Source organism: Notamacropus eugenii, chromosome 5, assembly GCF_028372415.1.
Source record: "Notamacropus eugenii isolate mMacEug1 chromosome 5, mMacEug1.pri_v2, whole genome shotgun sequence".
Classification (NCBI taxonomy): domain Eukaryota; kingdom Metazoa; phylum Chordata; class Mammalia; order Diprotodontia; family Macropodidae; genus Notamacropus; species Notamacropus eugenii.
The window spans coordinates 155,209,157-155,235,958 of NC_092876.1; the positions used below are offsets into that span (position 1 = coordinate 155,209,157).

General features: G+C 36.0%; 1 long non-coding RNA gene across 2 annotated transcripts in view; it reads right to left on the reverse strand.

Moving 5' to 3' along the window:
* Positions 1-18,545, reverse strand: part of LOC140505374 (uncharacterized) — a 35,262-nt gene extending 16,717 nt beyond the window's left edge. For both annotated transcript variants that reach the window (XR_011967474.1, XR_011967473.1), the window contains exon 1: positions 1,566-18,545. This is a non-coding gene — a long non-coding RNA (uncharacterized lncRNA). The remainder of the gene's footprint in view (positions 1-1,565) is intronic.
* Positions 18,546-26,802: the final 8,257 nt, after the last annotated feature.

The window sequence follows — 26,802 nt, forward strand, 5'->3', positions numbered from 1 at the left end:
TCCTGGCTTCCTTTAGAATGCAGCTAAAGCTCCACTTTCTGCCATAAGCCTTTACTGATCCTCCTTAATGTTAATGCTCTCTTTATGAGATTATCTTCAGTTTATCTTATTTGTACATACTTGTTTGCATATTGTCTCCCTGCAAAGATTGTAAGTTCCCGGAAAGCAGAGACTATTTTAGCTCTTGTTTGCAACTCCAGTGTTTAGCAAAGTGGTTGGCACATAATAAGCTCTTAAAATATGCTTGTATACTTACTGAGTAAACTGATGGACTGACATTAGCAGGAACTTAATCACTCATTGATTAATTGAGCAAACATTTGTTTCAAAAATAGAAATGTAACATAATACATTTTTAAAGATTTCATATTAATAAGCACTAGTGAGAGTTAGGACTTTTGAAATCATACTGAATTTGTTCTAATTCTACTGGATTTTTATTTCTAAGTCGAAGTCTGTAAAAGCAATTATACTTAACAAATCAGAAAGAAAATCTTGGGGGGCGGGGTGGGATTAAGAATTTAAAGTTGTACCAAAATGAACCCTTTAGGTTTTGATCTTGAAGTGATTACAGTTAAACCTCTCCTCTAGTGACATGAGGAGGTAGGGTAATAAGTATTATCAGCATACAAAATGATATCTAGTAATGTCACTCACTACCTAGGGTGTTCAGCTGCTGCTATCAAATAGAATTTATATGTAGAAATCAGAAACTCTAAGGCTTCTACTTACAGAAGATTATCACAGAAATCTCATTCTTAAGGGACTATTTGAAAACAGAATAATTTTATACAATATATCCAAAAAATATTCTCTGTGAACATGTATTTATCTTGCAGATGCAAGGGCGTTTCAATGCTAGAAAAAGAAATTAATATGATTAATCATGTAAATAAATTCACATTACATGCCAAGTGCCATGCCTCATATGGAATGAGAAACAGTTAAGGATACAGTCAATCATATTTCATGAAACCTTTTTAGAAGAGAAAGAAAAGAGAAGCTTAGAATTCTAAGCATGAGGAAGGATGATTTAGGCAGGGATTAATTAACAGATGAGATATTTAATGTCCAGGGTGAGTGGCAAACATATCTTAAGATATCTACTCTGTATGTCTTCTTCATATTTGTATTTACATGTTGTTTCCCCTATTCGAACAGAAGTTTCTTAAAAGTAGAGATTTCTTTTTCTTTGTATTCTCAGCACTTAACACAGAGACTGATGCATAATAGTTGCTTAATAAATGCCTGCTAACTGATTCTTTTATCTGTGATGAAGTTTAGTCTTCGTGTTCAGAAGCAGGGAAGTCCACAGTTCCAGATTTTCAAGTGAAAAAGACAGCTTTGATTGAATTAGTCCTGAACACAGTCACAGACTGTCATAGCAGTGGATGATGTGTCAAGAAGTCAATTTCTAGCCCACAGAGGTTTTTTTAAAAATAAGAATAAGTAAGTCATTCCTGAAATCACTTGATAATTGATATAGAAAATGATTGATTGATTTACTTCTCTATTAGTTGTGTGACTGTGAAGATATGGTCTGCTTTCAAAAATTGCTGACTTACCTGTTTCCTTCTCATATTTTCATTAAAGACAAGGCTCTGGAGGTGAAAGTGAGGCTAGTTACACAGCCCTCTCTCCTTCAAATCAAAGTCAACTGCAAGTATGTCATCATCTTGATGTCATTGTCTTCTCTGAGAATGAAGGACAAACACAGCCTGTGAGTGAGTAGTATCTCCTCTCCTCTCCTCTCTTCTCCCCTCCCCTCCCTCTCTCCTCCCCCTCTCCTCTCCTCTCCTCCTTTCTCTCTCCTCTCTCTCCTTGCCTGGGATGTTCTGTCCAGGGGAAGGTATACTTTGATGGTCAATAGCTGCCTTTTTTCTTTTGGGTTTTCAGGCTAGAGTTCTTACTCAAAGACTAAGCCTTAAGCCCACTTCACTCTGGAGCTCATCTGTTGGACAACAGGTCCCCACCCTCCTAGCACAGAATGAATGTAAATACTAAATATTAAAAGGTTTCTCTTTTACCCAGAAACCCTGAGGGTCTTCCCCCTCCCACTTTGACTTTTTTTTTTTTTATTAAAGGGGCCATCCCTTGAGTAACTACTTAAAGAGGCCTATTTATTGAATGGGTGAGAATCTGATAAGATCTTAGTCTAAAGTGGCCAGGGTCTCCCATTGCATCCTAGGCCATCTCCATCCATCTCCTGAAGAATCTGGCCAGTGAACTCAGATGGCTCTGGAGGAGAAAGTGAGGCTGGTAACCTTACCCAACCCTCCTTCCCTCAAGCCAAAGTTAACTGCAAGTCATGTCATCATCTTGATGTCATGGTCCTCTTAGAGAAGAAAGAACAAACACAACCACAGGGGAAAACAATCTTATAAAGAGATTATAGGGATGAAAAAACAGGCCTATAGTTCAATGGTTGTTGATGTTTGCTCAGTCACCATTTATTTTATTATTATACATAGTTTATGATCTTTTCCAATCATTTGGTGCCTTTCCTTCTTTGAGATTTCCTAAAAAACAATCCCTGAGTACCTTTAAAATGGAGCCCTTCCAGAATGAATTTCTCCTAAATTCATTTAGTCAGGTCTAAATGCTCTTCCCTCTTAAAAGCAATTTCCACTTTTTCATTTTATTTGGTATAGCTGATTACTGAGCTGATGAAATACAGATGATATGGATGTGCTGTCATCAGTGATAAGAACAGATCACCCTAAAACATGTAGCCCCTTAGAAATAGGATGACTAGTCAACCTAGATCTGAAAAAGCAAATAAACAATTTTAAACATCAAAGACACATACCTAGTTACCATCCCTGTCTCTAATCTCCTCCCAACCTCCCTCTCCATCTTTCCTTATCTCATCACACAAAAATGTAGGGGAAAATGGAGGGATTAGAAAGAAAAAGAAATAGATGAAGGAATAGAGAAGAGTCAAAAGGTAAAGAAAATGTGTAGAAAACTCAAAAGGAGAAGGAAAAGACAGCAACTAGATACATTCCAAAAGTTTATATGCTTCTAATAGTTCATTTAATAAACATTGTTAAGCCACCAGTTGCAGTCACTGTACTAGATATTGGGAATACAAATACAAAAACAAGACAATCTTTGCCCTCAGGAAGTTTAAATTCTATTGGCTCCAAACAGTCTTCAGTATGTTCACAGATAATAATAATACAAGGTGATTTGAGGAGGGAGAACATTAGTATAGAAGAGGTTCAATAAAGGTTTGACAGATGAGGGAGCAACTAAGATGGAAAGGCAGGGATTCTGGAAAGCAGAGATCAGGAAGAAAATATATTGCAGGCAGAGAGAGAAGGAATGGTTTTTGGTGTTTCTGGGAAAAGAGAGATGGAAGTTTATGGAATAGTCTAATTTGGCCCAAAAGTAGCCTATATAAGGACAAGTAAAGAGCAAGGCTAGAAGATTAGGCTGGAGTCAGACTGTGTAGGGCTTCAAAAGCCTGACTGACAAATATGCATTCTATCCTAAAGGAAATAAATGGCTTCTGAGGGTTTGGGGGCAGATGAACAGAGGGTGGATTAGGAAGGAGAGTGGCAATCTTCAGCAACGAATTAAAAGGCAAAGCAATAGTCATCTACCTAGAGATAATAACTGAACCTATGGGAGCTAGTGAGATTCCTAATGGAAGAGAAGAGGGAGAGGAGGGAAGCCATAGCAGAGCTTTTGGGGATATCCACTCTTAAAAAGCAGATGAATGCTAATGCAGCAAAAGAGGCTAAAAAGGATTGAGAACTGAATGCATATTTTGAAAATTTGAGCTTTGGAATTAGGATAATAGACATATTTTTCATGGAAAAAGTAAAAATCCTTAAAATTGGAAATAAGAGTAGGAAGGGAGGCAGAATAGCAGAAAAGGAGGACAGGAGTATATGGTAAGAAGGCACAAGAACGTGTAGGAAGTTGTCACCAAAACAGATTTAATCTGCTCTTTACCATTTCCCCCAAGATCAGCTCTGTTGATGACAATTAAATCAACTAAGGAAGAAGAAAATTAGCTTTCCACAAACCTAAAACTCCAAAATTACAGCCACAGAGGTCTGTAATGTTCAGCTCATTTGCTCTCTTCCCACTCAACTGACACTGAAAATCTAGGATTTCCTCTTTGAATTGCTTTTGCCTTCTTTCTAGTGCTTTTCTCTCCTCTTTCCAGTAGGTCATCTTTTCAACAGTGATAGCCAAAAGCTCATACTCTCCACAAGTCTCAAAATCTTTTTGAAATATCTTAATGGGAAAAAATACCTTTCATTCAGCAGACAAACTTCTTACTTCTCTCTTCAAAGTCAAAAAAGTCAGTCTGGTAAACAACAATCGTACTTTGTGCCAGGCTTCAGTAGACAATTTCTGTTAGATTAATTTAATACTCTATACAGGATTAGCTATAAGAAGTGTCAATATGCTCTTTGTCCTGGTATCTAATATAAATGAAAGTCTGTTGCTTTTTTCCTGAGTTATAACATGAATTTTAAAAAAATGTCTGTGACCAGGAGAAATTAAATAGCCTAGACATCTCAGCAAACATTAACATACATAAATTTTTTCCATTCCTAAGACCAAGGAAAATTAAAACTGTAACCATATCCCATGGGTAGACTGGATCAAAATCATTCAATTTGGGCAGCCCAGTAATCACAGCTTGTTTACAAAAACAAGCTGCAAAGTTATGGCTTATTGTGCTACTTATCAAGCATTAATACAGCCCTAGAGAGGTTTAATCTATTTTAATGGTTCTCTATGGTTTTCAAAATCAAACCAAATTTCAAATTTGAAATAGCTGGTATTGAAATAGATTTTTTTTTTCCGTAGGTAGACAGGAAATAGATGAAGGGCATTTTTTTTTTTTTTAGGAGAGGCGAAGAAGGAGCGATGATGAAGGTTTATTTCATGCAACTATAAGCAGTTTAAATTATCAGGATACCAGTTAATAGATTTTGCACATGTACATAAATTCCATTGTCATCAATCGTGCTTCTGCTACTCTAGAGAACTGAATCAGTGGACAGAAGTTAAGGAAACACTCATAAGTAAAGCCTTCTAGTAATGAAGCAGAAAGTCACACTATGTCCTGTCACTGGAAGTCAGGGAACCACCATCTCTCATGAACATTGTGGTGTCATATATCCCTATCAGATCCAGTGTTGGACTATCTAGTTTCTATTATTTCCTATCAATTCTAATATCCATGACAGCAGGCCTTCTGATCTGTTTTATTCCCCTATATAATGGCATACAAATGTCTAGTATGAGAAACAATATGTTGAGAGTGCTTTGAAAACACTGAATCGACACTTCACTTGGAGTGAAACAGGGAAGCTAGGATATGATGTGATTGAAAATGAGAACCATATTTATTGTTTGTTCAATCCCCTCGTCATTTCCTCTGGTCTAAAAGGAAGATGTGAAACTTACTTAATATTAACCCTATGACTTGTGCTCTAGATCACTTCCTTTCCTCCTCCCAACTCCTAAAGCATCTTCTACTTCTTTTTGCTAATATCTATCTGTTTTTTTCCATTCACTTCTTCTTCTATATCTTTATACTTTCTCTGGTCTCCTCAGCTTGATAAAAGCTTCTTTTTACCTGATGCCTCCAGTAGCTGCTTTCTTATTTATCTCATTTGTTTAACTGCCAACTTTTCAAACTAGTCTCTATATAGTATCTCTAGATTTTCAACATCCTTCCTCCTTATTTCCCTATTATTTGGCTTCTGCTTCCCAATCCAACTTAAACTACACCCTCAGAGATTTTCAATGATTTCCATATTTCCAAATCCAATGACTTCTTTTCAGACCTCCTTCTTCTTGATTTTTTGCTGGCATTAAATTATTTTTCACATCAATATTTTTTACTTCCATATTCCCCATTCAAACTCAATTTGTTCTTGCCATGTATGATAAAAGAAAGGGAAGATAAAAGATAAGGGAAAATAATAAGGGAAGATAAAACAAAGGCATTGATGTACTTCCTACTGTGTGTAAGGCACTGTGCTAAACAATTTTTACAAACATTATCTCATTTGATCCTCACATTAACCATGCAAGGTAAATACTATTATTATTTCTATTTTCACTTAAGAAAACAGAAGCAAAAAAAAAAAGGTTAACTGACTTATTTTAAAATCACATAGCTAGAAAGTCTGTGGTTAATCTGAACTCAAGTCTTCTTGACTCCAGACCCAGAACTCTATCCACTAGGCTATCAGTTGCCTCAGAAAACAAACAAAAACAAACCAAATATACTTAGTTCTCCTAACTTCCAGATCTTCCTTACCTTTATTTTTGCTTGGAATGCTTTTCTGTCCCCATCCCCTCATCTTCATCTCCTATAACCACTAGTCACAAAGGTCAGTTTCTTTTTGCTTCCAAATGTCTTTATCACTCCTTTTAAAATTTCCAATTCATCATTCTCTACTCTTACCAACACCACTATATGCTAATTACTGTATTCTTAGACTACAAAAAAGAGTGATAACTAGGTAGGTCCAAGTATTGTAGCCTGTCTAGAACAGAAGTTCCATGTTAGGAAGTAGTGGACAATAAAGTTAAATAGATAGCATACAGATAGATTAACATGGTCTTTGAACACCATGCTCAGGAATTTTAATGTTATTCCATAAATTTAGAATGTTATTTTCTAGATAATTATAATATGCTCATTATCATGAATATTTATCAAATTCTACTGTTTACAAGGCACCATGAGACATTAAAAATCTGAACAATATATAGTCTCTGCCCTCAAGGAGCTTACTGTCTAGTAAGTATATGACACCAACAGAAAGCTGTGAGATAATATTGCATGGTGAATGTGTTAGATGATGTAAAGGAGAGGATCTATTTAAGTCTTCAAGTTCATGTGGTTTGGGAGACAGCTAGGAGTAATATTATCCTCTTTGTGGGCAGGGATGACATATTATACAAATTTTAATGTTCCCCCATACTTAGCACAGTACCTTGTACACAGCAGATATTTAGTAAATGTTAGCTGTAATTTAATTATCTATTGAATAACATTAAAAATCCTGGATCTGAAATTCAAATAGTACCATACTCTAGCCCCACACTACCTATACAACCTTATCCCCCATTGCCCTTCAACATGAAACTCCAGTTCTAGAAAGACTCCTTTCTCTAAACTTTCATTATCCTTGGTACATAACCCCAGGGAGAAAGGAGCTTCAGTGAGGAGAGCCATTCTAACTTGACTACCAACACTAGACTATTCCCCTAAAACATCATAATCAATTTTTAGCTTTAAGACTGCTCACTTATCTAGAATATACTTCTCTTCCTCCACTTACGCAAATCTTTCTCATCCTTTGAGGTCTAGCTTCCATCTCACTTCTTCAAGAAGACCCGTTGAAATTCCCCTGGACTACATTGATATTCTATGGAACTCAACAACACTTACAGCATATACTAATCATATGTGTATCTATATAAATACATGTACTGGTTTACATTATTTACCTACTTTGTGGGATTCTGTTTTGTTTTCCTAATTTGTAAGCTATTAAAGGGTAGTGTTATATGTCTATTGTACCACTTTCAGCACCTAATACAGTGGTATACATGATATGCACTCAATATAAATTCGGTGAATAAATAAATAAATGAATGGGTCTTTCCACAGAGATCAATAAATATTATTTATAATAATAATAATGATGGAAAAACAACTTGACAATACAACATGCAACTTTTGCATCTTTTTCCACTTACTCCAAAAGAGAACTGAAAAACAAAATGAGAGTATATCCTGGTGGGTCTCCTAGGCAACCTTGTAATGTCATGTTTCAGGATACTGAACACCTGCAGTTCTTTCTATCATATGATATATTTGATAAAAAAAAAAATGCTGAAATTCCACAAAAAAAAAAAAATGAGCCCAGTGCTTTCAAGTAGATTTATGTCATAAAATTTTATAGAAATTATTTTCACCTTTAAATTTTTTTATTGAAATTCAAATCATCTAAGCCTGGGCTTCACTAATGCTTTAACTTGGAATAGTACAGAAGAAAAATTAAGGTAGTTTTTATGTCCCTTTCATTAAGAAAGAGAAATGATAGATGACTTTATTCAATATTGATTCTTTAACAAAAAAATTATTGAATGCCGACTGTGTGCAAAGTACTGCACTGGGCACAAGGAAAAAACAAACAAAACTGAACAAAATAAGTTCTATACTCAAGAAATTGAGTTCTATACTCAAGAAACATAGAAGAAATAAATATGATACAAAGGTAGTGTGGAAGTGATGAGGTTTAGGGGTGCTGGGGACCCCAAAATACCGACAGTCCAGGTAGTGCTCTAATGAATTCGACTGAAGCCTTCTTAAAGCCAAAGAAAACAAAAGCTTATTAAGGATTCACCAAATTGGGTTGCCTCTTAAGGAGCCTAAGCATTTGTAATGCTTGTATTCACAAGTGGGCAAGACAGAATCCCAGCTAGACAGAGTCTGAGCTGGATTGCATCTGAGCGCCTTCATGGAGGCAAGATGGTACTAAATATAGAAAAGACTATAGGAGAGATCTGGGGGGGGGTTGGGGGGAGGGTCTGGTAGTCCAGGGTGAAGGGAGGAGGGGTTTAGTGAAGGTCTTGAGGAAAAGTCCAAGGAGGGTCAAAGGCTGGAAACTATCAGGAGATGTCAGACAATGGAGGGCTTGGGTGGGAAGCTGGTGGGGCAATCCAGAGATCTTGATAGGGGCAGTATGGGAATGAATACAGATCTTGATGGGAGTGGTCAGCAGCCTGGGGAATGGGGTTCTGATGGCATCAAGGGTGGGGGGTGCAGAATGATAATGAAAGGTCCCTGGGCTTCCAGAGACTGCCCAAACAAATGGGAAGATTAGATTTGAGTAAACAAGGCCAGTTTAAGTGGGAAGATTCAAAGGGAGCTCAAGGAGGCTCCCAGAGTCTGAACCCTATCAAAAGGAGCACTAGTGAGGTTTAAATAAAGTGCTATGAGAGCGAGAGAGTATCGAGAAAAGAGAGATCACTTCTGGATGAGGGGATCAAGAGGGCTTTATCAAGCATTTAACATTTGAGTTGAATCTTAGAAGGCAGGTGGTACTCTTCAACAGGCAGGAGAACAGAAAGAATAGGACAGGCAAAGCCATGATGCCAGAATGGACAGAATATGTGTAGAGAATGATGGTAGTATCACAACGGCTACGTAATGAGGAATGATGTGAGATAAGATTGGAAAATAATTTGGAGTCGTATTGTCAAGAATATTGTATGTTAGTAAACAAGTTGTGAAGGATTTTAAACAGCAAATAGAATACCAATTCTTTTTTTATCCTGGAGGTAAAGTGATGACACTAGGCTTTTTTGGACTTTATTCCATTAGGAATAAGTAATCAGAGATGACCTTTGAATAATAGAAGTGATTTGATTAGATTTATGCTTCAGGGAGATTAATTTGACAATGGAGAGTATGGTGGATTGAAAAGGGGAAAGAACGGAATCAGGGAGGTCTACTATATAAAAGCTACTATCAAAATACAGATGAGAAATTTTGAGGGCCTAGACTTGGGGGTTAACAGTTGAAATAAAAAGAGAAATAGTGACACTGGTAATGTCTTACAGATTTGGGCAAGTATTCAATAAACATTTTAAAGAATTTATACTTAACAAAAAGATATTTGAAAACATCTGGGTAACTGAATGATTTTGTTTACTTTAAATTTTCTTTTAGATACTTGGCATCATAAGTGTCATCTCCTAATGAAGGGCAATATGGTATAGTGAAGAACTATAATGAAAACCCACAAAAACAGCAGATGATGAGGAAGCAGGATAACCCAGATGATTCCCACAGCTACTCCAAACAAAGACTGAGGAAGAACTTCAGACAGAATGGTTATCAAGATATCCAAGGAAGAACCATTTTTCCAGCCCAGGTCAATACAACGAGAAAGCCAGATACCTGCCCACCTGCCAGCACTGGGGAGGGGGGGCAGACAAGAAAGCCAGTATACAGACAATTTTGAGGCCAACAGTTTTGTATCAGGGCAGAAAATACTAGAAAGGGGTGAGTTAGCAGCTATATTGCTATGATCCAAAGTCTTTCCAGTACTGACTGGGGCTGAAATCAGCAACTTTCAACTCCACCTTGTAGCAAAAAGTTTAGATCAATGGTGATCCTGTAGCTCTGTTGCTCTTTCCATGAAATAGAATTTGGACCCTGAAGCTGAGCAACCAGTAAAAGACCTAGGAAGAACCTAAAGTTCTATTTCTGTGAATTTACAGAAGTTTCTAGGGAGGGGTAGGAACTAGGGATAATAACTATCCACTAGATGGGAAAACAGGAGAAAGCCTATGTGCAGATACAAATTTTAGTTGGGAACTTACAGAGAGGGATTTAATTAGAGAGAATGAGAGTCATATATTTAATGATCTCAAAAGAAGAAAGAAAAGTGAAAAAGGAATATACTAAGGAGGCAGACGAGAAGGAGCTTATGATCTCATATAAGCAGAGTATAAAAATTATTTAATCAAGGAAAAGTGAGTGAGAATATTTGAAAGCACAGAGAGAGAGAGAGAGAGAGAAAGAGGGAGAATAAGTTTGCTATAGAAATACACTCCAACTCAATTATTATTATTTTTAAAGAAAAATATACTTAGAGAAAGAACAATAGTAAGAGTAAATTCAGGGAGGGATTAGTCATAAGCAAAATTAACTCTAAGCATGAATTACAAAGTAAGAGGGTTTAAGAGGAAAGAAAGTAAGAATCTGTGACTCTTTCTGGTGAGAGAAAAAGAAGTTTCAAATAGAGGATCAGAATGAGAACACAGCAAAGATCAATAGTGTTTAGCATATTCCTCTCCCACTAAATTCTTCATCTAGACAAAAGTGAAGATGGTGGCAAAGAGAATAAGTTAGTTAACATCACAACTCTGAATGTGAATGATTTAAACTCACCCATAAAATGGAAAACAAAATGGATTAGAAAGAAGAATTCAGCAATATGCTATTTACACAAAACACTTGAAACATATATATTCACAAAGAACTAAAATAAGAGCCTAGAGCAAAATTTTCAGAGACAAGGAGTGAAAATCCAGAAATTGATGAATTTACAAACTAATTCTATCAAACAATTCAAAGAACAATTAATTTCTATATGAAGAAAAATGTTTGCACAAACAGGAAAAGAGTGAATCCTACCAAATTCAGTCAGTTACGAAAATGTGGTCTTGAGACCCAAACTAGGGGTGGTGAAAATGAATAAAGCAATAGTTTTCTACGTAATGTTGTACTTGTTTAAAAATTTAGAAAGTGGGTCATTAGGACATATATACAGCATAAAGAACTAAAGAAACTTAGTAGCCCAGAATTAAAAAATGCAAAGACCCCAGCTACTCAATAAGGACTCACTATTCTACAAAAATTACTGAGAAAACTGGAAAGAAATTTGGCAAAAAATTAGATTTAGACCAAGGTGTCATACTATGTACAACAAAAAATTTCAAACAGAAGAATGACAGATACAAAAGGTTACATTTTGAACAAATTAAAGAAGAGAGAAATATATTTCAGACCTATGAATAGTTGAAGAGTTCATGACCATATAATAAATAGCAAGTTTTAGAGAAGATAATATGAACAATTTTGATTATATAAAATCAGTTATGTAGAAAAAATAACTTGCAGAAATAGAACTATTACAATTAAAATTAGAAGGGGAAAAATAAGGGGAAACATCTATAAAGCTTCTTTGAGAAAGGTCTTATATCTCATATCTATAATATATAAACTTTTTTTAAAGAAAAAAGTCACTTACCCCCAAATATGACTACTTTACAAAGGAAGTTTACAAATATGACAGTTTACAAAGGAAGAAATCTAAGTTACCTATAACCATATGAAAATATATTCTAAATCACTAATACAAATTAAAACATCTCTGAGATTCTACCTCACACCTCTAAATGAGCATTTATCCATTCAAACTGTGAGCCAAGCACTTAAAAAAATAAATATTCTCTAATCTGATCCTCACAACAAAACAACCCTGTGAAATAAGTGCTATTATTATTGCTATTTTATAGCTGAAGAAACTGGGGAACACGGAATGTCTTGCTCTGGGTCACACAGCTTATGAGTCCCTGAGGCCATATTTGAACTCAGATCTTCCTCACTCTAAACCCAGACCTGAATCCACTGTATTACCAACTGCTTCCTCTTCTTTTTCTGAAGAAAGAAAAATTACAAATGTTGGAGGGGCTATGGGAAAAGAAATACACAGATGCACATATTGATACATGTTTTAAATTGGTCCAACTGTCGTGGGAAACAATTTTAAACTATGCCCCCAAAGTTACTAAATTGTGCATATTTTTGACACAGTAATAACGCGCTGGACCTATACCTTAAAAAGAGTAAACAAAGAAAAACAGACTCATTTTTACCCTCCAAAATATTTATAGCAGGTATTTTTTAAGTTTGCAGAAAACTAAAAACTAAGGGGCTAAACACAAATGGGAAATGGATAACTAAACTTTTTAATGAATGTAATAGAATATTATTCCACCATAACAAATCCTGGAAAGACTTGTGTGAAGTGTTACAAAGTGAAAAGCATAGCCAGGGGAACAATTTATACAATAATAATATTAATAAGAAAACTATCTTTGAAGGACTTAAGAATTCTGATCCATGAAATGATCAGCCATAATTCCAGAGTACCTACACTGAAGCTCACTATTATCCTGACAAAGAGGTGATGAACTCCTGATGCACAATAAAACTGAAGAGTTATAAATATAGGGAAGTTCAGAGAGAGGAGGGGCCAATGGATCAACTAGAATAGCTGGGCTGAACACATAGAGGAGATGGGACTATAGAGAAACATGGGAAGCTTTTGGAAAAGAAGGGAAAAGGATATATTTGCCGTGGAGTTAACTTTCTTTGTTTCCTCTTCTAAAAATGAAGACAACATTCTGCTGTGCAACAAGTAAATACAATTGGAAAATATTCTGCACATACATAATTGTGTTGTGTATATGTCTCAAAGCTACTCCTTCTATGCTCTCTTGATAGGATTTTCTCCTTTATCACAATCATATAACATATTACTTTGGCACAAAGATTTTAAATTTATTTTATCTAATAACAAGGAAAAATGTCATCCAAAATAAATTCATGAGTTATAGGGATATAATTCATAGAGAAACTGGTGATTCTAAGTAAGAATGAAGCCATGCAAGTTCAATAAGGGAGCGAGGCTGAAAATGGTACTGAAAATAATTCAAACAAATGAAAAGAAGTCGCATGGTACAAATGCATGAAATATGCAGCTTAATTCTATTTTTAAGGTAAATTATGATGAATAAAGTTGAAATTCAATTATAATCCTAAAAGATCCTCAGCCTAAAGAATTGAAAAAGGGAGCAAAATAGAATATGTATAGACACAGAAAAAGAAAATTAAAAACTAAAGAACTGTTTTGATTATTATATCTATCATAAAATTATTTAATGCTTTATATTTACTTCTGTGAAAATGAATCTCAATGAAATACACACATTGATAAAACTATCCCAGTACCCCTCACTTATTTCAGGTCCCTTGGCTTACAATTATTATTTGCAGTATGACCAAGATCTGGAAAGGAAGCAACAAAGTCTGTGAACAGGAGAAATAAATGTCTATGGTTCTGTAAACTAAAACTCATGAATTTTATTCAAAAGAGAGCCCCTCAGGTTTTTATTCAGCACTGACAGATTTCTATGTTAAAAATAATTCCAATAAATATTCATCTGGTTTCCCAAACCATAATACACTAGAAAGAGCAAAACAGAATGGGGAGTGGGGGAGTAAGAGAGAGGTTCTGCCATTGGTAGGCTCACTGATGTCAAAAACACATGACATTTGACAGCAAGGAAGGAAGAAAAGCTATAAAAAACAGACAAGAACTGTTTCCCAGTGGGGAGGTGCTGGACCCTCTGAGAAAGAAGCAATTACTTTTGTTCCAAAGAATTATAGTGTGGGTTCATAAATGATCTCAGCAAAAGTGAGCAGTGGTATTTTGGTGACTTCTTACTCTAGGATATTTTTGTCTACAGAGCAACAATAGAAATGTCTATTCTATCCTCTTCCTGGGACATCTATCTAAGACACACTAGAGAACCTCCCAGGATATGCCAAAATGATTTTGGGCAAAAAGGGATGCTACTGAAAGGAATATAGAAGGCAGTATTCAGAATTACAAAGTCTTTAGCAAGAAACTGGGTATTTTAGGAGCATCAGAGATGTTTTCATCACTGTGCCCATTAAATAGAAGGACTTCTAAAGAGAAAGTCAATTGGAGAAATACATAACTGGTTACAAAGATGGTATCTTAGAACAGAATTTAGAGCTTTGGTTTATAGCTTAATATAAAGTAACGATGAATAATCAATAAGTATTTGTTATATGCTTACATATTCCAGGCAAGCACTTCAGTACAAAGAATGAAATGATCCTTACTCTCAATAAGTTTACACTCAAAAAGGGAGGCAAGTAGAAGCAAAAATATATACAGAATAAACATTAAGTTTATACACACACACACACAAAGTAGCTAAATACAACATAATTTGAAAGGGGAGGCACTAGCAACTGGAAAGATCAGGAAAGGCTTCATACAAAAGACTGTGCCTGAACTGCCTCTCAGTTCCAAGCATGGGATACAGCTAGTGCAAAAAGCATGGAGAGGGGAAATTGAGTATTGTCCCTGAGGTACAAAAAGAAGGCCTATGGCTAGCTCACATTGTGGAATGAGTAATGTCCAATAAGTTAGGAAACATAGGTTGGATTGTGCTGAGTAAGGCATTAAACAGAAAAGTTTATATTTTACCCTAAAAACAAAGCATGGATGAAATATATCTGAAAAAGGCTGCTAAAAATATTTTTTCCAGAAGTCTTTAAAATCTAATGAAAATGACTTTAAATCAAATAGTAAGGAGAGGGGAGAAAATGGCATATATATCCAAGGTTGATCAAGAAAAACTAAAATAAAGGAAGTAGAACCAAATGCTAGAAATTCACAGGAGATAAAATCCAAGAAAGTAGTTAGCAATCAAAGGCAACTTTAAACAATTATACAAAATACTCATAACAAGCAAGGTTAGCTAGAGATTGTAACACAAAGAGGCAAATTTATTTCACAAGTATTACTGAGTCTTAGTGCGATGAGACTCATGACTGAGATATGACTTTGAAAAGATATACTTTATACAAATGAAACAAGATAAGCAAAAGTTGGGCAGGAATGCTGAATGGCCAAATATATTAAGTAGATAACACTCATGTAGTGAAATTCAGGAACCAGAGAGGGAATGTGGTAGAGAACATATGGATAAAAACAAATGAAGGCAGAATGACAAAATGTGGTAGTGGTGGTGGTGGTGGTGATGAGGATGATGATGATGGTGATGATGATGATGATATACTGCAGACCACTTGGACAGAAAGAGGAAGTAGAGTTCAGTAAACAAGTCACAAACCATGATAAAGTGAAGGCCACTTCAGTCATTCAGATATCTACTAGAGCTTTCTTTTATACCAAAACATATAATCCAATAATGGCACGACTTTGACTTGTCCTGATAATTTCATCTTTCAAAAGGAATATAAATAAGAAAGAGGAGTTTCTGCCCTAGATCTGATTCTCACCAAGAAGAAGTTAGTTTCTAAGTAGAAATAATTTTGCTTTGTGACAGTGTTACTACACTGGTAGATCAGAAGAATATTGCATATAAGTTTACCAAGATTTTAGGAAAGCATTTGATGAAATCTCTTATGCTCCACTCTTCTGAAAAATATGGAGAGAAGTAGGCTAGCTGATGGTAAATTGGTGGATTCAGGGTGGAAATGGAGAGAATAAACATGCCAGGCATTGCGGTAAATGCTTTTACAAATATATTCTCCTTCGATGCTCACAATAGCTCTAGGCAGCAGTGCTATTACTAGCCTCATTTTACAGTTGAAGATAGTGAAATACACAGAAGTGAAGTGACTTGCCCAGGTTCACACAGCCAGTAAGTATTTGAGGCTGGATTGACTCTGGGTCCAACACCTCATCAAAGGCACAAGTGAGCTACCTTTCTGTATCAGTTGAATGGATTGGATTCAAGAGCAATTGATTCAATGCTAACTTGTAAGTAGGTCTCCACCACAATGCCCCAGGGATCAATGCTTTATTTTTGTACCATTTAACATTTTTTACCAGTGATTCAAATAAAAGCATGGATGGAATTCTTATAATATTTTCAAGTGACACAAAGCTGGGAGCAATAATTAACACTACATGACAAATTAAGATCTCAAAAAGATCTTGATTGGCCAGAACATTAGGCCAAGTCAAATAGGATGACATTTAATAAGGATAAATATATGGTAAATTCATACATTAGGTTAAAAGATAAATTTCACAAGTGTGTGTTAGAAAGATTCCTTTTCTTCTGAAAAAGATTTAGGAGATTTAATAGACCACAAGCTCAATATGTGTAAATAGTGTGATATGACAATTCAAAAAATATATATATATGTATATATATACATATATGTATATATTAACAAACTCTATTTTAACCTCCACCTTTATAAATGAGGTAGAACATGCTAGAAACCAGAAGTGATAATTCCACTATATTCTGTCCTCATCAGATCAAATTTCAAGCACTGTCTTAGTATTGAATATCACATTTTGGGAAAAAGAATAATAAGTATGACACTGTCTAAAGGAAGAGCAACTGCAGCGGTAAATAGATTTAAGCTCCCGCTGCATGAGGATCACTTAAAGGCAATGGGACTATGTAGCCTTAAGAAGATTTAGGGATGACAGGACAAATGTTCAAGTATTTGAAGGACTATGTAACGTGTAAGAAGGTTTAGCCTTGTGTTATTTGGCCCCAGAAAGCAACATTAGGGGCAACTGATAGAATTTTCAAGGAAGGAAATCTAGAGTGTATCCAATGGAGAATTTCCTAACAGAGCTTTCTGGAAATGTATTTGCTTTGAGAGGTTTTCTCTCACTGGAGGGCTTCCAGCACAGGTTATATGACCACTTGGCAGGTGTATTATAGGAGGATTTCCTGTTCTGGCATGGGTCAGCCTCTGAGGTATCTTATAATTTCTCTGAGATTTGTTAATTCTATAAATTGAAAAAGCACAGCACTCTAACACCATTTGCATAGATAATTCTGAATACTTCCGTGACCTTTGAAGATATCAATATTTTAGAGTAAAGTATAATAGGTAATGCTCATAGTGATAACCTTAATCACATGAAAAGTTTAAATTATTGCCTAATGTAGTAAGTTATTTAAGACGTTGGGGAAACTGAGGAAGTATAAGATCCATTCTGAGTGATTATCCTGGCTCTCACTGATTGAAGGCCAGGTATGTTATATTTTACACATCTCCCAGGGCTCTCTGGTATCTTTAAGAAAGTTTTGAGGTATCTAACCTCACTGCCATTAGTTCAAGCCCTCCAGAATTGTGTTCTCCCAATTTTAAGGTCCCATCCCTCAAGTTCCATTGAATCACAATATAATCAGATTAGATTTTTCAAAGGGATATATACTTTATAGCAGGAACAAACATATAAACATGTCTCCTCCAACACCTGGAGGGTATAATTCCCTCTTGGCCACTTCAGTTTCTGAGGAGAAGAGGGGGATTAGATTCACAATATAACTCAGTTCCACCAGTTTCCAAGTCGAAAATCTCCATGAGCTTGCTTCCCAGCACCCTGACTTCCCAGGGCCTCCCCTCTGGACTGATAGCAAAAACCTGCTTAGAATCTTGCCTCCCAAAATTTCCATGGCTCATACTTCCAGATCCAAGGACTTAATCACCTATCCCTAGAACTGAAAAGGATAAACAAAATAAAATAAAGATCCCAAGTCAGATTTTGGGGCCACGGAACCTAAATGGAGAAAAGCTACCTTCCTCTCCCTGCCCTTAGTTTTAGATATTTTTAAAATGTAGGCAATGAAATGAAAAAATCTTCATTTATCTAGAAAATTCATTAACATGCAAGTTCTTTTTCCAACAATGCCAGACGATGCTTTGTATGCTTTTCTTGGACACAAGAATAACATATTTTCTGTATCTGTTCAAATAATTCTTATGAAAAAGTAGAACAAGAAGTTTTAAATAGTTTTAAAATAATCCAAAATGTCTTACAAGGGTATTAATATTTACCTCTTCCTATAAATCACTCCTGAGGCAATAGGAATCAAATGAGCTCAAGGAGGAGGAGTGACATTTTCAGTGGGCACCAACATAGATCTGAGATACTCATAGAATCAACTTCATTGCAATCAACATACAAACCCACCTCCCATAGGCAGCTGATATGCTCTTGGAGCCATTTTCCATTCATATATCATTGCCCCCCTTCACTTTACCTGTTGCTTTTCAATGACATTTCTTCTCCCTCCCCCCCAAAAAGGCTTCCCTTAGAGGTCATTTTAACTAGATTTCATCTGCGCAATGATATTGAGAGACAGAGGAAGATAAATAATATGATTTTTTTCAAGGGAACCATCCACCCCCAGCCCCACCCCCAAATGGCCTTGCCATCTTCCACTACCCTTTCCCATATGCCTCTCCAGGAATCTTTTGCCATCACCACCCAGGGCATATTTACACTGGATCTTATAATAAAATAAAATTCTCCTCCTCTCAAGGATCCTAAAATTGTCAACAGTCTCTGCCTTTCTCTTTTCCCTCCCTAACAATCTTTGTCAGGATTCAATTCTTCAGCTACCCATGAAGAACCACCTTAAGTTCAGCCAAATAGGGACCAGTCCCCCCGACAACTGCAACAATAATGGGAGAAGTATGGTTGTTGTCTACAACTCAGATCCTAGGTTCTTCTACTTCCTATGTTTTCCTCCCAGAATTTTACAGTCAACTTTATTCTGTAAAGGGGTGAAGCCATATATAATTTCATTTGAAAACACATTACTTCCTTATGACCCAAAAAGAGGATATTGAAAACCAGGCAAAATTAAGCTAAATATAGTTTTAGAAAAAAAAATCACTAAATAGTTTCTCAAGAGAAATAGTAGGGTTTGGATTCATAAAATTGGACTAGAAAAGTCAACTAGGATTTCATTGTCAATAGCAGTCTTACAATAAATAAGCAATACATAGGTTAAGTGGTCTTTTATATCATTAATCCAGTTATTTTAAGGAAGTGAAAAGCATTTAATTTGTGAAGTTTATAATTCTTGAGACCAGTTTTATTGTACCTTCTCTCTGAATTTCAGTGATTTCTTCTATAGAATTAATACTAATGTGCAATTTTTTCCCAGAGGCATCATTTATCTGGAAGGTGACGCTAAAATCAATTCCTTTACCAGATTTTATAGCATCATTTGACCTAATAATGTACCATGTAGATATAAAGACTGGAAAATGAGAAAAAAATGCAGCTCATCCAAGACTCTTTTATGGTACACAGGAACAAGATAATTATGAGTATCTACTGGCAAAAGCATTGCACTTAGAATCAGGAGAGGAGAATTCTTTTCCAAGCTCTGCCACTAACACAATGATCTTAGAAAGGTTATTTAGCTTCTCCGAACCTCAGCTTCCACATTTACATAATGAGTTGGCTAGATTCAGTAGGCTGTCCTGCTCAAATTCTATCCTTCAATATTACAGAAAAAGTAGGCCCAATAGACTTATGGGAATATGCTACAATTAAACAAGCCACATGTGTCAATTTTATATATTCCACATCAACAATTGGAGGCATGGCAATTAGCTGGCTGAACCATGAAGTAATCTGATTAAGGAAACAAAAAAAAAAATATCAGATTAGTCACACTAGTTTTGGGTTTGTTTTTTTTTAAACCAATTATCTAAACATAACTTGAGTGCCTGAAGTATCTAGCACATAGATAACTCTTTCATCTCCACTTGGCACCCACCCCCCTATGCTTCATTTGACAGTTCTTGATAGGCTAGTTGTGTTGACCCCTTTCCACATTCTTTGTTCCTTACAGGGACAGTGATAAATGAATTTAGGAAAATAACATTTTGAAAACTATGATCATACCTATTTCTTCTTTGTATTGTCTTTTTTTATCTTTCTCTCTTTTCAGTAGCTACGTAGAAAGTTTGACTATTTCTCTTCAAGAGCATTGAAGGCTGAATGTACATATTTAGGAAACACTTCAGCCATCCTAGTCAAATCTCACTAGAAAGATTGGATTCTGGCCCCTGGGTCCTTAAGTTCTGTTCAAAGAAGATTTTGCCCTATCTTGTGCAAATCAAGCTTCCAGTTACTTTCTAAGTATCTCTAAGCCATGCTGTCATAGGCATATTGACCCCTTTTCCCTCCTCTTTATATGTCTTCTCCCATTAGAATGTGAGTTTTTTGAGAGCAGGAACTTCCTTGCTTGCTTGTATCATATAGACACAAGCTTTGTGCCCAAAGCTTAACAAAGTAACTGGGATATACTAAGTGCTTAATAAACACCTATCATTTATTCATCATTCATTCAAATGTGAGAATATTTCAACAATACTAAGACAAGACACCTTCTAACACCAAGCCTTTGAAACACCTAAGGACAGGCAGATAGAAACATTAGTCAGTAACAGAGGTTGTTCAAAGACAAAACAGAAAGCAGTTGTCATATAATTTATGGTCTTGCAATTCTTCACCACAACAACTTCTGCAGTAACAGTGATAAAATAGTGCAAAAGAAGCCAGAGGGTAATAAAAAATGGTAGATGAGTCAATGGACTAAGTGTCAAAAGTGGGTCTGAATGTTGCTTCAGAGACTAAGGCTATGTGATTATGGTGTAAGAGCTTCAGAAGTCTATGAGGGTAGAGGCCATACCCTCTGGAAGTGGTAGACAGATTCCACTCTCACATAAGTGGGGTCCTTCCTTTGAGACTGCTGTTACCATAGGTAACCACTCAGAGCTTCAGTTACCTCATCTGTATAATGTGGATAAGAATACTTGAACTATCCTCCTGGCAGGTTTGCTATGAGAAGACATTTCACAAATATTAAAAGGCTATATAATTATGAATCTTTAAGAACTGCACTTGGTTTACCTACAAACCCTAACTTAGCCATTGGTTTTCTTAATGCACAACTTCTTGTGTTTGTCCTTCATTCTCGAAGAGGACTATGACATCAAGATGATGACATTACTTGCAGTTGACTCTGATTTGAAGGAAGGAGGGCTGTGCAAGGTCACTAGCCTCACTTTCTTCTCCTAAGCCGTATGGGTCCAGTGGCCTGGTATTCATCAGGATGATTGGAGATGGCCCAGAATTCAATGGGAGACTCCGGACCTTTTAGATATTTAGAATATCACATTCTCACTTTGAGTGAGAATTGAATTCAATGAGAAATGAATTCAATGAATAGGTTTCTTTAAGTAGGAAAGGGATGGCCCCTTTAATTAAAAGAAAAACTGGGACTGGAAGATCCTCAGGGCTCCTGGGTAAAAAAGAAACAATTTCTATTTGATATTTACATTCACTCTGTGCAAGGTGGGTGGGGACGTGTTGTCCAGTGTATGAGCTCCAGAGTTAATTGGGTTTAAGACCTGGTCTTTGAACAAGAAATCTAGCCAGTAAACCCAAAGGAAAAAATGCAGCTTTTGGCCGTGGAAGTGTACCTTCCCATGGGTACAGCACCTGAAGAGGAGAGGGGAGGGGAGTGGAGGAGAGCGGAGGGGAGGGGAGGAGCTGCTACTCTTTCACAGGTTGTGTTTGTCCTTAGTTCTCAAAGAGGACCATGATATTATCTTGAGATAATGACATGATTTGCAGTTGACTTTGATTTGAGTGAGGGAGGGCTGAATGCACAACTACCAGAGGAACTAACTATGTTATTTTCCCATATTGACATTCTCTCCATAAATGAAGCTAGAAGATTTAAAAAAGAGTTAAGCTAAATGGAAATATGGGTCACAGGCTATCCTCAAAGAAAAGAATAAAAGATTAAGTAGAGCAGACTTCAACTTGAGCCCAAAGACAAAAGTAAATTTCATTTTCTGGCATACTTAATCACTTTGCCTTGCAAGGAACACAATGAGCATGGAAATAACAAACTTATATTCCAAAATCTATTGCAGAGCATGAAGAAATTGAGAAATTCTGTAAAGAACTTGACAAATTCTACAAATTAAATCAACATATACTTTGCCACTTGGTGACTTCAATGTGTCAGGGAATGCACAAAAGAGCAATCGAATTTTGGAAAATATGGTAAAACACAAAAGAGACCAGTGGATTATATATTACTCAGTAGGCCTATACTCTTCATAATGAATACTTTTTTATGGAATAAAAAAACAACTAAAGGTACTGGACATAGAAAATATTCTAAAAGTCACAAAAGTTAAATTTTAATAGATAGGAATTGGATGACTCTAAACTGGGGATCACTTCAGAATCAACTGTTTTCAGATTATCAAATGATCAAGGCAAAGATAAAATAAATATCAAATAAGAAGAAAGGATAAAATTGCTTCTCCTTCTATAATATTTCACTTGGTAATCCCATCAGCTCATACAAATTCAAATATTATTTCATATGCAAATGATTTTATCTACCCCAAATGTTTCTACTGACTTCCACTCTTTTATCTCCAACTCGACTGCCTATTAGACATCTCATAGTCATCCTAAACTCAGCAAGTCCAAAACTAAACTGAGTATCTTTTCCTTTCAAGTCTTCTCTTAAGAACTTTCCTATTACGATTGAGAGCACCACCATGTTCCCAGTCCTCCAGGCTTGAAACCTAGATGTCATCCTTAATGCCTCTAACTCAACTTAAACAGTACACATCTTTTAAGAGCCTGGTTTGTGCCAGACACTGTGCTAAGTACTTGGAATATAAAGAAAACCAAAACAAAACAAAAATTTAAAAGGAGCTTATAGTCTTTGGGGGGAGCTAACATGCAAACAATTATGTACATACAAGATATATACATGATAAACTGGAGATAATCACAGAAGAAGGCAATAACTTTAAGGGAGATGATAAAAAGCTTCATGTTGATGAACAGAGTTTAGCTAGGACCTTGAATGAGGCCAGAGAAGACAAGATACAGAAATGAGGAAGCATTTCAGGCATAGGAGTCAACCAGTGAAAATACCCTGATTCTGCAAATGGAATGTTACCTTTGTAACATCTCCTGACTTTGACCAATCCCAATATTTTTAAGAAAGACATTGGCCTGAATCTTTACTTTTCTTAGAGAAGTTGAAGAAATGCAAAACAGTCACCACAACAAAGACCAAAAAACCCAGAAATCACAAGCCATTAGCAGTTGATGTTTTTGCCAACTGAAGAGACATGACACAAAATTCTTTACACTTTTACACTGAGATTCTGCTATTTGTATTGTTGTTCATTCCCCACCCAAAAAAGCATTCAGCTCAGTAGAATACATTACAAGTTCACCATAAGTGAGCTCTCTCCATGTATACATTAAAAGCATAAACATTCCATTTCAAATGAAACCCACTGAGAAAATTTTATTTACTGATTTGCTGAGCACTGCAATCAATCAAGGAATAAAACAAAGTTTACTCACGGAAGATATTCCTCAGTGTCATAGAAAATGACCTGCACTAAGTTCAAAAGGAAGTGGGATTCATATTGTATGGTTTTCTTATATAAACAAGAATTTGTGCTGAATGCATCAAACTCTTGAAACTTACCGGGTCTCTTCAATGAAATCCATAGTCATTCAAAAGTAATTAGCATGCATGAGAAAAGTAAATGGTTGAAAAATGCATGTTGCCCATACTACAATGTGCAGTTTAATAGACAAACCACAAAGCTAATACATCAGTAATGTATGTTTTGAAGAGGCATTGAAGATAAAAAATAAGTTGACCCTAGAATTTAAGAGGAGCAAAAGTTTAAGCTCGATTTCTCTTTTATTATTATTTAACTCATTTTCAGTTTTCATGTTCACTTCCACAAAATTTTGAATTTCAAATTTTCTCCCCATCTCCCTCCTCCCTCCACCCCAGGACAGCAGGTATTCTGATCACCCTTTCCTCTAATCTGCCCTCCCTTCTATCACTCCTCCCTCCCCTTCCCTTCTGTTTTCCTATATACTAAGATAGATTTTTATACCCCATTGCTTATATAACTTATTTCCTAGTAGCATGTAAAAACAATTTTTAACTTTCATTTTTAAAGTTTTGAGTTTCGCATTCTCTCTGATCCCCCTCCCCATCCACCTTCACTGAGAAGGCAAGCAATTCTATATAGGTTATACATGTGTAGTCATGCAAAACACTTCCATAACAGTCATGTTGTGAAAGAGTATATTTCCCTCTACCCTGTCCCACCCTGCATTTATTCTATTCTCTCCTCTGACCAATCTCTGTAAAAAGTGTTTGCTTCCAATTACCCCTTCCCCCAATCTGCAGTCCCTTTTATTATCCCTTCTCTCCTATCCCCTTCCCTCCTACTTTCCTGTAGGGTGAGATAAAACTTCTGTGCACAAATGAGTGTCTATGTTATTCTCACCTGAAGCCAAATCTGATGAAAGGAAGATATATTAATCCATTTCATCTTCCCCTTCTTCCCCTCCATTGTAAAGACTCTTTCTTGCCTCTTTTATATGAGATAATTTACTACATTCTACCTCTCCCTTTCTCTTTCTCCTAGTACATTCCTCTCAACATTTAATTTTCTTTTTTTCATCTCTTCATATTCAGTTCATCCTGTGCCCTGTGCTTCTCTCTCTCTCCTTCTCTCTCTCTTTCTCTGTGTGTAGATATAGATATATACACACACATATGCACACACACATATATACACATAGTACACATACACATGCACACACACACACACACACACACACACATATATATATATATATACATATACATATACATATATATATATATATATACACACACACATATATTCCCTCCAGCTATCCTAATACTGAGAAAGGTCTTATGAGCTACAAATATCATCTTTCCATGTAGAAATGTAAACAGTTCAACTTTAGTAAGTCCCTTATGATTTCTCTTTCCTGTTAACCTTTTCCTACTTCTCTTGATTCTTATATTTGAAAGTCAAATTTTCTATTCAACTCTGGTCTTTTCAACAAGAATGCTGGAAGTCCTCTATTTCATTGAAGTTCCATTTTCCCCCTGGGTATGAAAGTTTATCTTGCCCTACAGGAAAGGAGGAGGAAAGGGATAAAAGAGGGGGGATAATAGAAGGGACAGCAGATTGAGGAAAGAGGTAATGGGAAGCAAACACTTTTGCAGAGGGACAGGTCAAAGGAGAGAAAAGAATAAATAGAGGGTGGGAAAGGATGGAGGGAAATACTGTCTTTCACAACATGACTGTTATGGAAGTGTTTTGCAGAACTATACATATATAACATATATTGAATTGCTTGCCTTCTCAATGAGGGAGGATGAGGAAGAGGGAAGAGAGAGAATGTGGCACTCAAAGCTTTAAAAATGAAAGTTAAAAATTCTTTTTACATGCTACTAGGAAATAAGTTACACAGGCAATGGGATATAGAAATCTATCTTACCCTACAGGAATTATACTCAGTTTTGCTGGGTAGGTGATTCTTGGTTTTAATCCTATCTCCTTTGACCTCAGGAATATCATATTCCAAACTCTCTGATCCCTTAGGGTAGAAGCTGCTAAATCTTGTGTTATCCTGATTGTGTTTCCACAATTTTTGAATTGTTTCTTTCTGGATGCTGTAATATTTTCTCCTTGACCTAGGAACTCTGGAATTTGACTATAATATTCCTAGGAGTTTTCTTTTGGAAACTCTTTCAGGAAGTGATTGGTCTATTCTTTCCATTTCTACTTTACTCTCTAGAAGACAAGGGCAGATTTCCTTGATAATTTCTTGAAAGATGATGTCTAGTCTCTTTTTGATCATAGCTTTCAGGTAGTTGAATAATTTTAAAATTATGTCTCCTGGATCCATTTTCCAGGTCAGTTGCTTTTCCAATGAGATACACTTCACATTGTCTTCTGTTTTCTCATTTTTTGGTTTTTGTTTCATAATTTCTTGATTTCTCATAAATTTGCTTCCATTTGCTCCGTTCTAATTTTTAAGGAATTCTTTTCTTCAGCAAGCTTTTGGACCTCTTTTTCTATTTGACCCATTCTGCTTTTTAAGGCATTCTTCTTCTCATTGGCTTTTTGGACCTCTTTTGTCATTTGGGGTATCTTCTTCAACTATGTGTTTATTCAGATTTTGGAGGGATTTCCTTTAGCAAGTTGTTGACTTGTTTTTCATGATTTTCTTGCATCACTCTTATTTCTCTTCCCAATTTTTCCTCTACTTCTCTTACTTGATTTTCAAAAACCTTTTTGAGTTCTTCCATGGCCTGAAACCAATTCATATTTTTTGGAGGCTTTGGATGCAGGAACTTTGGTTTTATTGTCTTCTGATTTCATGTTTTGATCTTCCTAAAATACCTCTTCACCATGAAAGTAAGAGTCTATGGTCTATTTCTTTTCCCCCGTTTCATCATTTCCTCAGCCAATTACTTGGCTTTCAAGTTCTTTTGTTATGTGGAGGACTACAGAAGCAATCTTGCCCTACCCTGGGGCTGGGGTTGGGGCTGGACCATGCTCCCCTCTCAGTCAGGTGAGAGACCCTTACCACTGGTTTTTGAAGCTATTGTTAGTATTTGTGGGTTGAGAAGTCTGGAAACCACAGCAGCCAACAGCAATTCAGTCCCATAAGGCCTGTTCCAGTTCTGTCCAGGCCAAACTGCCCTCTGCTT